The following is an 11,389-nucleotide window of genomic DNA, read 5'->3' as shown; positions in this document are numbered from 1 at the left end:
GTGCCACCCACATAAGTAGCCCTGTAAACATGGCTCAGATCTGCCACTGCAGTGTCTATGTGTGCAGTTGTAAACTGCCAATTTGACCTGGAAACTGTAGCCACTTGCCAGGCCCCAACCTTCCCTTTTTATACATGTAAGGCACCCCTAAGGTAGGCCCTAGGTAGCCCCATGGGCAGGGTGCAGTGTATGTGTTTTACATGTCCTAACAGTGAAATACTGCCAAATTTTGTTTTCACTGTTGCAAGGCCTATCTCATAGGTTAACATGGGTGTTGCCTTTAAATATCATTTAAGAGCAGTTTCCCTTTGGGAGTAGACAGAACTGTGTTCAATGTTTCTGAACTCACAATTTAAAAATACTGCTAATGGTAAAGTTGGTTTTTAAATTGTCAGTTTGAAAATGCCATTTTAAAAAGTGGGCATTTTCTTGCCTAAACCATTCAGTGACTCTGCCTGTTTGTGGATTACCTGTCTGGGTCAGACTGACAGTTGGGCTGTTTGTGAATCCCCTCTAGACAGTTAGACAAAGATAGCTGGGGTGTAGCCTGCATATCTTGATGGGCCATCTGAGCTAGAGTGGAGGGAAGAGTGGTCACTTACATCTGAATGGGTTGTGTCCGCCCTCACAAAATTCAGTCTCCAACCCCCTGGTGTTCATCTGTGGCCAGGGGAGAGGGTGAACAACAGAGACTTTCCTTCAAAGTTTGCCTGCTTCAAAGGCAGAAAGGGGTATAAGTAGTGGACACAAAAACCCAGATTTTTAGATTACTTCTGGGATCAAGATGAACCTCTGCCAAGGACAACAGCTTAAGAGCTGGAAGAGTACTGCCCTTTGCCTGTGACTGTGCTCTGATGGGTTGGCCTGCAGTGCTGCTTCTGCCTGAAAGAGGACAAAGACTGGACTTTGTTGTGCATTCCTGTTTGTGAAGAATCTCCAAGGACTTGGACTGAGCTTGCCCCCTGTTTTGACATCTTAGGGCCATTAAAGACTTCCTCTGCCAGCACCTAGACTCTCTGCTGAGACTCCAGCCCTGCCAGGTGGTGCCCTATCCAGTCCCTGGGCCCTCACAAGGAGAAGTTGGCAGAACAAGGACTGAAATCCATGCACAGAACACTGTGTGGGGAAAATTTTGACGCACCACTTGCAACACAGCTGAAAAACGACATGCCTCGTGCTTTGTGGCTAAAATCATCACTTCACCTGAATCGCAGCTGGGAGATTGACTCATCGGAGCTGGAGAAATGACGCAACACCTGCTTGCGGCTGCTGATAATGACGCAAACCCCATGTAGCGCGGTTTTACATCACTGTACGGCCGGATATCACACGTATCATCGCTGGGCGTCAAAAGTCAATGCAAGCCTGCACGGATCCGAGGTGCCCATCCTGAAATCAACGCATCGCACTCTTGGGGGAGAGAAAAACAACGCAGCACCTATCCAACTGGAGAAGACAACTATGCTGGGTCTTGCTTGCGAGTGAGGAAACAACGCATCACTGACTTTTTCGATGCACACTCGCTTGTGCATCTTTATTTCTGACGCAAACCAGGTACTTTGTGTAAAATCAACATTTCCATTGTTTTCTATATAGTAAGACTATTATTCTTTTGAAAATATTTTGACTTGTGTATGTTGGATTTTTGTTGTTTTGGTATTTTTTGATTTAGATAAATATTTCCTATTTTTCCAAACTGGTGTGGTGTTCATTTTGTAGTGTTTGCACTGTATTACTGTATATGTTGGTACAAATAGTTTACACATTGCCTCTATGATAAGCCTGACTGCTTGTGCCAAGCTATGAAGGGGGTGAACAGGGGTTATCTTGAGTGTGTCTCTCCTTTGCCCTGACTAGAGTGAGGGTCTCTGCTTAGACAGAGTGCAAACTGATTGCTAACCAGAGACCCCATTACAACCAGCTCTCATTAAAGATTCACTATTTTCCAGAAATATCTAATTTTCAATTTATTAAACATTTGCAACATCTGCTTCACATTCCTTTCAAAGATAACTTGCAAGTAGTTGAAGGCAAGGACAACCAATAGATTATCGCTTTACTGTGTATCCTCTCTGTGTAGGTGGTTAAGTTAAGTTATGTTGCTTGAATTCTTGGAACCATTTTTCCTTTTAATGTTATTGATAGCTCTGAGATTAATCGACCTTTGGAGAGGGAGCATTCTATTCTTAAAGTCTGAATCAAATGTGTTTTACAACACCTCATGGGATCTCCTCAGTGTCCGGGTTTTCTGGCCCTGAGTAAAAAATGAGGCATGTCATCGGGGGGTTGCAACAGTGGGTTCCTCTTGCTTTCTAAACTTTCGCCTCTGTAGTAGCCTTCTCTATCTTGCATCTAATTCTCCCTTCCTGCAAACTGGAGCTCAGAGCTCAGGTGCATGCGAGCTTTGCAATCCAAACAACAGTTTGTACTTTCCAATTAAAACTTCATTTTAGCTGAGTGGCTGTGACAGAATAGCAAAAAATGTATTGTAGGTTAGAATTAGATAATATATACAATAGGTAAGTAAAGCAGAGTAGGAAGAGGGTGGCTGTGGGGATATAACAGTGGTATTTCTTATTCTCATGATTTTCCATCAGGATGTCATTTTTTTACATCAGCACATTCAGGTGTAATTCTCTCAGTATTTGCTCCCTAGTGTCTTCCTTTCCCCTCTTGCTGTCTTGTCACCCCACACCCAAATGGGTTGGCAGCATTGCCAGCCACTGCCCTACTGTCAAAGCCCACATCTGACCTCATTGCTAAAGGCTATATGTTTGGATGGTAGAGCTCTAGAATACCATCAGTAACCACCAGAACCATGTCACATGTTTTGTCTATGTAATCTAAACTATGGACTTTGGCTAGTCAGTAGAATGGCAGTGGCAGAACAAATTAAACCAAAAGCCATTGCAGAAGTGGCAACAACCCAGTGTTAAGGCAACAGTCTGTCTCTTAATTTCTGGTAAATGACGTTCTGGCCAGAACAGTGCACTGAGAAAAGCTTGCACAATATGCACACACATGTTAGTTACAGGGTACAGGACCACCTGCAGTGCATTTTATGGTTGTTTCTTATATTTTCTGTCTATGAGAAAAATGTTTCCTTCCACCCTAAATTAAAGGTCCGACATGCAACTGAACTTACATTTAGAGTGGAATTGAATTTACAAAACGTTGCTGAAGAGAGGCAATAGAAACTCACCAGATAATAGAGGACATTAAATAGGATAAGAAAGGTGGGTGCAACTATTCATGAATTCTAAAAACAATGTTTACAAAATTAAATGCATCAGTTGCAACCATTTAAAAAACTTGGACATTTTTTCTGAAACAGTCAAATGAAAGACAGTTGCACAAGAATATATAGAATATCAAACCTTATGGGATGTCCTCCAGATTTCATTAAGGAAAAGATATTTAGTGGAGAAAATCAGTCCAAAGCTCAAGAGTCTCTTTTTTCAACACAGACAAATCAGAACAGAGAAGAAAAGTATATATTAAAATACAGAATGGGTATAACAAATAATGTGGGCAAACCTGCAAGAAAAGAAACATATATATATATAGTGCATTAGGAGCACACCTTGTGCTATGAAAATGAATGAAAATGATCCAGACTAGAAGACTAAACTATAGGGTGAAGGGTAACCATAATGCTCCTGAAAGATACTTTGGACTGTTTGTGATAACTAATACCTCAGATGACTCCTAAACTGCTGAGACATGCTTGGTCTATACCATGGCAGCTATCACACATTTCTCTGTTCAAAAGAATGAAATAGAGAGAATGGATAATCAAATAAAGACAGTTACCGCTAGAAGATTAATTCACAGTGTAAGAAGACCCAAATGGGGCAACAAGCAAAATCATATACAAACCTTAACAGAATTAATTGTTTGTAATAGGTTCTCTAACAAAGTTCATCAGATATAGTTGGAGAATACTGAATCACCACACTTTAAATATAGGAAAAATGGCAGTATTCCAGGCTTGAATATCATTTTAGGTCCAAAACAAATTCAAAATTGCTAACCTAAATGGCTTGAACTTAGTGACACACTAATCCATCAAAAGATATCAGAATCCATTTGTTACATCTTTCCAAGGTATATAGTTAAATGATAACATTATTGACAACTAAGTAATTAGATTTATTTCAAATAGCATAACCTTGTCAAAGCTGAACTAAGTCACATATGACTGTGGCTAATCTGAGGTGACATGGTGGGCTAAAACAAACAATAGTTTAGAATTCTACCCCCGGGTGAATGCTGGTGGTTAGAGTATTTGCAAACATTACTCCTGTCAATTTTTTTGTGTTTGTAGTAATTCTTCAAACTGCCATGGGAATATCTAGCCAGAGATCCTGTGCTCCCTGTGCCACTGGAACAAAGGTCACCTGACTGAAAAGACCCAAGTAGGCTGAAACTGGCCTTGGGTTACTGGAATTCCGTTTCTGAGAGACAGCAAGAGACATTTTATTGTAATAACCAAAGAAGGTCCCTTACTGGTCTCATACTTTTGACACCGTCTTACAGTGAAAACTTCTATGTTTGGAGTTTTGGAGTGCGGACTACTCTGGTGGGACTATAGTACAGGCTCTGCCTGAAGAGGGCTCAAAAAGGCTCTATAACATCTGTGCGAGGACCCACTAAACCAGATTTGTTGCTGCAGTTAAGCTTGGTGTGGGGGAAACCTGAATCTTCAACCCAGCTGCAATGCATGTTCATTGAATCTGCTTGGCTTTTATGTCCCAATCCTCCAGTGGTCTTTGGAGCCAAGAAGTTTCCAATTTACAGATTTCTCAGGATGTTAGGAGGAGTGCATTATGGCACGGTTAAGATTTCCAGAACTCAGGGACAGCACTTTGTGGTATCCAAGTTATATATACCTAGGTAACAGGATGCTGCATGTTCTAGAATAAGGAAACGTAAAGAGAGGGTTGGAGCAGTTGGAGAGAACTCTGTAGTGTGATCTTACCTACCTAGTACTGAAGTCTATCCTACAAATTTGTCGACGAGGAGGAAGCTCCGGTGTCAGAGAGCTCACACCCGGACTGGAGTGCCTATAGGAGGACAGCAAGCCGGTAGTTTCTGCATTGCTGACGTTAAAGGTATTCCTGTTGATCTAGGCAATGAGATAAATTGGCCGTAGGAAAGAAAGGAACAATTGAGAAGTTCTTTACTATTTCAGAAGTTGGTGGTGAGTAGGTAGGAGCAGCTGGGAGGGAAGAGCAATTGAGCCCCTCATGCTCCACCTTATTGAACTGCTCATTCATCATCTCGCACACATTGGTGAATGATATATGTCCTTTTCACCTGCACGCAGTACCTACTGGAAGCAAGAAAAAGCCGGAGACGTGCTGTAGTGACTACGTCCCCTGCCAGTGCACGCAAGAGATGCAGCAGCGTGTCACACAAACAGCCATCTAAGTTTAGGCTCAAATACTTTTTCGAAGGTATCAGGGTATGAGCACACAGCATCAAATTGTCATCATTCAGTTTAGTAGCATGTCCGATGATACACACCATTCCTGTAAGCCGCTTCTAATTGTAATACTTCCAGTGCATCACAAGAATCTTTCCTGAATCACAGTGATGCGAACACCTTAATCATAGTGCTAATCCTGTGATTTGCACACCATATAAGGTAACCTTCTAAGGCGATCTACGGGATAGAGTGCACATTTCGGTGATTTGCACACCTTGGTTAAATGGATTAATAATAACTTCATATAAATGAACTACTGTTAAATATTGATAATACGTTTTGGAAGTTTGCAAGTTAGCATGAGTTCTCAAAACGATGGTCTTACTCCTTCTGTACTGTTTTTTTCCGAGACCAGGTGATGCTTTATTAAAATGGTTAGACTGGAAGGAATGTTTTGTAAACTCCATATCAGCGCTAGAGGAAGAGAATAATGAGGAATTTACTTTGTCATGAAAGAAAGAAACATTGTTACATAGTCTTGGTCCTGAAGGGTTGCGAATATACTTTCAGATTGAAATGAAATACAGACAAGCTGATAGAACATTTAGACGCATTTAGAGATCTCTTGGGGGATCTGGAAGATTATTACCAACCAGTAGTTTATATGGCTATCGTTAGGTATGCATTCTTTCAAAGGAAACAGATGAAGAATGAAACTATGTAGCTTGTCTAAAATACTGACAGTATTTTTTATTAGAGATCAATTAGTTGTGCACTCTAATATTGCAAATATTCAAGGAAAACTAGATGTTTGTGGTGATAATAATTGAGATTATTGTAATAGTAAAGAAAGCTGAAATTTCAAAAAAGTATGCTAAAGCAGCTCTAAAGAATAGCAGTGAAGGAGAGTCAGTGTGCAAGGGAATTTAATCCTAAAGAATACCAAAGGTGCGTGGACAAGAAATGCACAAACAATTCTGGGTTGAAGAAATCAGTAAAATGAAAACCTGAATTAGAGGACAAAAGACCAGTGTGTCTTAGATGTGGTAGCATGGGGCACATAACCAGAAGCAAAAACTGTCCTGCAATCATAACTAAATATGATCATTGTGGGATCATTGGCTACTATGCTAAGATGTGAAAAAAAGGTGAAAACTATACAGTCAAATGTGTGTTAGATAAGGAAGAAAATGTAGAAGAAGAGAATGATTCTACTAGCAATGAAGGTGTACTCAGCATTGAAGATACAGCTTTAGATGTAAATATTAGTTCCAAGGAAAAATAAAAATGTGATGTAAGAATTTGTGGTGTACATAAACAAGTGGCTGCAGATTCAGGATCTCCATACACTATGGTGGAACATTCAGTGTGGGAAGACAAATTTGTAGCAATTTTGAGGTTCCAATTGAGTCCCACAAAAATACACACAATCATCTTCACGGGTGAAGAGATCCCCATAGTAGGCTTTCAAGAAGTGGAATTTGAATTTAAGGACAGAACAGCCAAAGGAAAATTGAAAGTGGATGAAAACGGTCCCTCAGTACTGGGATGAATTGACCAGTACTGATCATACTTGATCCTAACAGTGGATACTTGATATCATACTTGATCATACTTAATCCTAACTGTGGATGCCAAGTAATTTTACTGGCTGAATCAACAATGAATATTGAAGAGGAGGTCAAGGAACAATTTCTGAGTGTATTTTCTGGTGATGTAGGAGCATTAAAAGGGTTTGTCCATAGAATTGTATTGAAGAAGTGGGCTAAACCAATTTGTCACAAAGTCAAAAATATACCCATGAGTATTAAAAAAAATGTCATGAAGAAATTAGAGGCCATGGAGAAGAAAGGGATCATAGGACCAGTGGAAAATGCAGAATGGTTAAATCCCAGGTAGTAGCTCGCAAACCTGACAGGCGATTATGACTATGCATGACCTTAGGGAATTGAATAAAAACATTGTTATCGACAAATGCCCACTATCTAAGATTGATGAACTTTGATCTCAATCGAAAGATACTAAATGGTTCTCAACAAAATATTTAACGTCAGACTATCACCAGGTCCAACTACATACATCTAGCAGAAGTCTTACAGCATTTATCAGTCTATTCGAACATCATAGATTTGTTCGCATGCCACTTGGCCTTGCTTCAGTGGCAGCAGTTTTTCAACACCCTATGTACAAACTTTTCAAAGGTATTGATTGAGTGACTTATTTTCAAGACAACATATTAGTTATGGGTCGAGACAGGAGGGAAAATTATTATAGACTGGTGTTGGTATTAAAAAAATGAGCTGACAATGGGCTAAAGGTTGAATTAAAGAATTGCACATTTGTAGTCAATTTTGTAACATATCTGGACAACGAAGTAGTTAGTGAGGGTATTTCACCAAAGAAAAACATCAATAAACCTTTTAGCAATTCCCCAGCTCCAGTGTCTAAAGACAAAAATGAGGCAATTCTTAAAAGTGAGGCAGGAATTCAAGTGGGAATAACAATTGCAAATAGGTTTTGAAAACGTCAAACGAGATATATGTAAGGCTAGTCCTTCGTCAGGTTTTGAAGTCGGAACACATAGCATTGTAAGCACTTCTGAAGGCAATATTAGAGCAACACCACGCATAGCAAGAATGACTCTGAGATTGTTAGATTATGTATATGACATTGATTGTTTACCAGGGAAAATGAACAAGTTAGCAGTTAATTTAAGTCAATAGCCTTTACCAATTGATGAAGAAATAGAAACAGACTGGGATAAATACAGTGTGGCAATGATTGAGGATAGTAAAAATGATATACTGAAGGATGGATGGGAATCAAAATACAAAGAAGATGAAAATATGAGTTTGATCAAACAATTCATTTTTAGAGGTTGGACGGATAAAAACAAATTACAGGATGAATGTAAGAAGTTGCGGGAGATCAAAGAAGAATTATCTCTTAGTAAAACAGGATACATTTTCAGAGGAGACAGATTAGTACCTTCTGGATTGAGACTAAGAATATTGGATATAAATCATGATGGTCATTTGAGTATTGTAAAACTAAAGAAAAGGGTGGAATCTATGTATTGGTGGCCAGGGATTGATACAGAAATAGAAAGAGTTGTAAAGAACTGCAAAGTATTTCCCAATTCTGGCAAAACCCAATCAATGCTTAGATCATCTTTGGGTGAACGGAAGTACCCAGGGCATCCATGAAAAGAGGTGAGCATAGCCACCCTGGGGCCTATTTTAGATAAATGGGGTGTACCGAGGTATACAATTGTAGTTATGGATCATTATTCTAAGTGGTTAGAAATTGAGGTGATAGAGGAAATTGAGGATAAAGCTGTGATTGCATTTCTAGAAAGACTGTTTTTAAAGAAGGTATTCCCAAATATGTTTTAACTGAGAATGGACAGCAATTTAATTCTGAGAAATATGGATTTTTTTTTAACAGGAATGGCGTTACAGGTAAAAAAATCCCAGTTTGCAATGCTGCTGGGAATGGCATTGTAGAACGCTTTAACAAAGTGAAAATGGGCAGTATTCAAGCAGCTATCAAAGCTGACAAGGATTTTACGAGGAAGAGAACTGTTTGCGAAAGACAACCTAGTTTGGAAGGATAGGAAAGATTGCAGCAAACTGTCCCCTTCTGTAATAAAAGGGAACATGATGAAAATGCAAGAATTGTACAAAACATATTATGATAAAAAAACATGCAGTTAACACCAGCCGGTTGGGTAAGAGTAAAGTTGGGTCACAAAACAAGAAAAGGATGTAGCAAGTGATAGAAGTTCAAAATAAATCTGTTTGTTAAGTGAAAGAAAAATATGGCACTTTAGCAGGATGTCTAGGTGCTATAGGATTCATGATCTGCAAATTAATAAAAAGAGCGAAGGGGATCATACACATCAGATGGAATGGATGTGGGATGATGTAACTGATACTTGTGGAGGAACAGAACTATCAACAGTACATACTAGTACATCTTCTTCGAGAGCAGAGAGTCTTGGTTATATGAAGAATACCTCCAATACTCCAGAGCATAATATCAATGATTTAAATGTGGATACCAATATAACAATGAGTGGGGGGTAGGTTGATCATGTTGCCAAAGAAATTCAATGAGTTTGTGATGAGATGTTAAATTGGTATCTCCCAATGGAGAATTTATGTAAATATGTAGATTGTTTTTTGTGTTTACTGAGTAGGGGTGTTCAGGGTTTATGCTAAACATGTAATTGATGAGTTACAATGTTAAGTTATTTCATATTTCTAAGTGACAGTGTGAAGTAATTACTGGTTAAAGTATTGAAAACATTTTTACAAAAGGGAGATGTGTTATCCTAGTTACATGTACCTAGGTAAAAGGATATTGCATATTCTAGAATGGAAAACCATAAGGAGAGACTGGAGCAGATGGAAAGAACCTTGTAGCATGAGAGGACGTTGCGGGCTTCTCTCCTTAATAAATATGCTATTGAACTTACCTTACTGGAGTCTATCTTACATACTTGAGTGTCAAGATTTACTCTAGCAGAAGCCATCAGCAGAGTCCAAGGCAAGTCCATTTGTAACTGGTCAGCTTGGCAGCTGCAAGAAAGGCCTCTTCTAGTTTGGTTAGTGCCATTATTTAACGCCTGGGTTTGAGCAGGCATTAGTGGACCTGTGGGCCTATTTCCATGGTCAGAGACCATGGAACGAACCCACAGGTGCCCTTCCCTGGACCCAGGGACACCCCCACCACGAAGACACCCAAGGGTGGGGGGACCCTATCCCAAGTAAGTAGAGGTGAGTTTTTAAAAATATTTTTTGTAGTCCCATGGGTGGCATAACTTGGGCCCCCCTACATGGCACTGGGCCCAACGGGCTGGGGGGGCATGACTCATGTCTTTACTCAGACAGGAGTCATGTCCATGGGGGTTGTGCCCCAAAATATGATGCTAATCAATTTTTCTTGACTCTAACCTTACTAGCGCCATTCTTTGATGCACAACCTCCAGTTTTCCCTATGCCTCCCCTACCTGGTTAGCATCAAATATGTTGACGCTAATGGGGACTTACCGCTCGCCAACATCATCCCATAAATGTGACTCCCGGCCTGTGTCTTGGCATGGCACTAGCCGGCGGTATACTTTTTGACGTTAAACTGTGCAGTTGAGAATCAAAAAGTATAGATCAAGGCATAAAAGTCTACTTCTTTGTCCTGGAAACAAGAGGGAGAGCAAGTCTTCAGGGCTTTTCTCAGGTCAGGAACAGCAGTTTCAGTTGTTTTCTTATTTTCCACAGTTCCAGTAGTATTCTGAGGAGGGCACTTTGGGTACCATATTTCTTCACTTCACTGACCTATGGATGGGATGACTGCTGCCCTCCCTAACCAATAATGTGAATCCTGCTCACTTTTGCACACTTCCTAAGTGCCCAACAGCAAACATTTCACAGTGCTCCTCTCTGTCTAAATCCAAGATGGCAAAACATTTAGGTTGAGCACATGGGCTCTGAACACGGAAAGAGAAATATTGGAGGCAAACTCTCCTCTATAGTTATTCCAAGCCAGTTCTGGCGGGGTTTTACCACCGTGATTGGAGCCTGCTGCTTGGCTGGGGCAACAAAAAAGGCCCTGACCTCTGCTTATGGATTTAATCACCTTCCTGGGTACAGACCACACCCAAGCCTTTGTCTCTGCTATAGGAGCAGTTTTCATACTTCATAAAGGAACTATCCTGCTGCTGGGTCATAGTTGGAGTTCATCCAAATGGGCTTCTAGAGGCTTTAGGCAGGGAAAAGTAACTTTCTAAAACTGCCTTCTCATTATTAAATATAGAAAATGGATTTGACATTTGAATTGGATTTTTAATAACTATTAAAAATAGCCCTTTTTTAATTTTTTTACTGTTTCCTAACTGAAAATAGCATTATGAAACATAATATAGTAATCCAGTGTTTCCGATAGAAATGCCAGCCTTGC

Source organism: Pleurodeles waltl, chromosome 3_1 (genome assembly GCF_031143425.1).
Source record: "Pleurodeles waltl isolate 20211129_DDA chromosome 3_1, aPleWal1.hap1.20221129, whole genome shotgun sequence".
NCBI lineage: Eukaryota > Metazoa > Chordata > Amphibia > Caudata > Salamandridae > Pleurodeles > Pleurodeles waltl.
This window is presented reverse-complemented; position numbering follows the sequence as displayed.